Source organism: Stylophora pistillata, chromosome 5, assembly GCF_964205215.1.
Source record: "Stylophora pistillata chromosome 5, jaStyPist1.2, whole genome shotgun sequence".
Taxonomy (NCBI): Eukaryota; Metazoa; Cnidaria; class Anthozoa; order Scleractinia; family Pocilloporidae; genus Stylophora; species Stylophora pistillata.
In genome coordinates, this window is record NC_142523.1 from 690,822 (window position 1) to 693,874 (window position 3,053).

A 3,053-nucleotide genomic window follows, 5' to 3' on the forward strand; every position below is an offset into this window, starting at 1 on the left:
CTCTTTAAGTTCCATGATCGTTCAAATTTTTTAAGAGGAAAGGTTCTTGTATAAAACGTTTCGATTTGCAAGAAGTTATTGGAATCAACAGCCTAAGGAACCTCCCCACCCTAAACACCCTTAACTCTTAATCTCCCCCCCCCGTCTCCCGCAAAGAAAATCTTCAACATCTCAGTCTGAACATAACTCTTTTAATGCAAAGTTGATTAAGTCGATTAAGTCGGTAGTTTGACAACAGAAGTCGACATTATATACAATCTATGAAACCTGTAAGACGCATAAAAACCTCTAACACTATATATAATGGGCTGTTAAGCCCAAGAGCTAATGGCGAGCATCTCTAAATAATTAAATTAATAAATATTTCATATCAAAATGATATGCAAAAGCTTATTAACTGCTCATATCAAAACGTCTTTGACTTAAACTTATCGCTAATTCATACTATAACACTGTCAAACGAACAAATGCATCATTTCGTTATACAATCACCGCACAGCTTTGTAACAAAGGGATGTTCATTCCATCTGAACAGAGTTAATAGAGCACTTTGGATCTTCGCTATAAATCCCAAATAAAAACAAGTGTCTCGTGAATAAAAGGAATAATTATAAGACTTTACAAATGTGAGTTCGTAGAGATTCACTTCCAAATCTTTACCTGTAGCTTACATTGGCCTGCGCTTGTCATAATCCCCTTTACACTGTAACCTTCACTTATTGGTTTCTCGTGCCAGCCGTCGTTCCCTTTGAAAGGGTTATGATCGTAGTACATGTAGCACCACATATCATAGTCAGCTTCTTTCTTACCGGGGTATACCTTAGCATCCCACCAGTTTTCAAACAAATTGCGGTCGAATGGTACACTGAACATGACTGCCACGGTCTTGTTGTCATTTGTGATAAAGAAGGTAATCACGCCCGCACTTCCTCTTGGTAGGCCAGTTGGCTTCGTGGCCGTATACAGAATTGCCTTTTGGCTCTCCACGAATTCAGGTAAAACATTTGTACCAGGGGAACCAGAATAGAAGCACGTATTCATAGACAGACATTTTGAACAACTTTAACCTATAATAGAGCTCTATTTTAATATTCTAACTATTTAGTATATGTGCTATCTCCTTAAGTGTATTTAACTTTCACCCATCCGTAACTGCTCTGTGGTAGTGGCCAACTCGAAAGCTTGGCTGCTTTGGCTACTACACACTCTTTCCACTCCTCTGTGCAAATTCAGGTATAGTTACAACTCTCTCCTTTTTTTTTCCCCAACTTTTTCTCTTTCTCGTTGTTGTAGTTTTAGTAGAATAAGTGTGAATAAAAGAATGAATGAATGAATGAATGAATGGATCAAAGTGCATGCAAGAAAAGCACGCTAACTCAACGTTGACAGTACCCAGGCTACAGAATTTATCTCTTGCTGAACTGTATATGTAACATCGAGGGAATTTTCAAGAAGTAAAGTCGTTATACCGACATTACGCTTGATGAACCGAGTATACTGGCGTAATTCATTTGATCCTAACTGCCGCTAACTTAGCAGCAGCTTTCCTTATTGTTTCCAATTATTTTTGTGTGCATTATTTAGAATAGTTTGTCGACTCGATGAACTCGATTAAAGTTGCTAAATGACGATTGTGAATCTTCCCTATTGATTACATATCAGCCTCAACAATCGTATTCGTACGTAAATACCTACCTTGAAAGACGGAGGACAACATACTACAACCGTCAAGTCTGTCAGAGGGCGCTTACGACGAGCACCGCGGATTTGTTTACTAATATTATGGTCTTGCGTGGTCACGTGACAAGGCATTTGACTTTTGATTAATTCGAGTTGTAAGAAGGTTTCTGCTTAATTTCTGCCGAAGATTAGAAATATTATTCAGTGACACGCAGAAGGAACAACATTCTGAACCTTTCTGAGCAATTAAGAAAAAAACAAAAGTGTTTTGCAAAGTCACCCAAGTCGTCCTTCGTGGGAAACAATTGTGTTATTTTGATAAATTTCACATGACCGCAGAGTGTCCCGGGTTGGTGCGGTAATGCGTGACAGAATTTAAAAAATAATAGTAATCTTAAGCATCCCCCTGGTACGACACTTGAGTATGTTGCGAGAAACTACAATTCAATTACTGCAGTATGATTTAGGTAAAAAGTATATGTAATCACATGGACCCGTGGGCAATTTTAACGCATGCAGAAGCCGCTTAATATAACTATTACAACATAGTTCATAATAAAACTCCGAAAATGTAAACTGTGGGACAATTTGTCTCTTTCTTATTACCTTGTCATCTCTTGAATATTTCAAAATCTTTTTTGTCACCTCAGCGGAGAGATTTTTCACAAATGTTGACTAACAGAGCGGAAATGCGTTCATTGACCCAAGTTCTTTCTTCTAATTAATATAGTCAAGCAATAAGGCAACTTTCCAGGCTGTTATGCACTTATTCATAGAATTCATAGACGCGTCACACAACTTTTTTCACAACCTAAAAAGAGAGTTGATCCTCACTGTAATAGGCTGCAGCTATTGGCGGTTAGCTCAGTTGGTTAGGGCGCTGGATTGTGATGTGCGGGAGGTCGAGGGTTCGAGCCCCGGCAAGACCAATACTCATGGTCTTAAAATAACTGAGGAGAATTTGCTACCTTTCTATAATATCAAGAAATGGATAGATATTCTAGTCTTCTCTTCTGCAGGAATAGGGGTCGGAGACGTTAATTTCCCACACGCGAGATTACTGTGTGGTGGATGTCCTCCCCTGGGGTGGGAAGGGTGGGAATATCATCTGCACTGAAGAAAATGTATATTGATATCAGTGCAATATAGCTGTGTCTCACAAGGACTGGGAACTATCTCATCCCGACGATTGACAAGCTAACGCATGTTCACAGAACTTCCGCCAGTCGTATTGACAATATTTTTGTTAATAATCCCGATCAGGTTGTTGTAAGTGGCAACCTTATTACTGATGTTAGCGACCACTTCTAGCAGTTTTGTGTTCTTGCTTCGACGATAGACCGAATCAAACAAAGGCGAATCAAGAAGCGTGA

The 3,053-nt window shown here is 39.1% G+C and overlaps 1 pseudogene across 1 annotated transcript in view; it reads left to right on the top strand.

The window, feature by feature from the left end:
* Positions 1–3,053, top strand: part of LOC148729743 (DELTA-stichotoxin-Hcr4a pseudogene) — a 164,356-nt pseudogene that overhangs the window by 9,676 nt on the left and 151,627 nt on the right. The window lies entirely within an intron of this gene.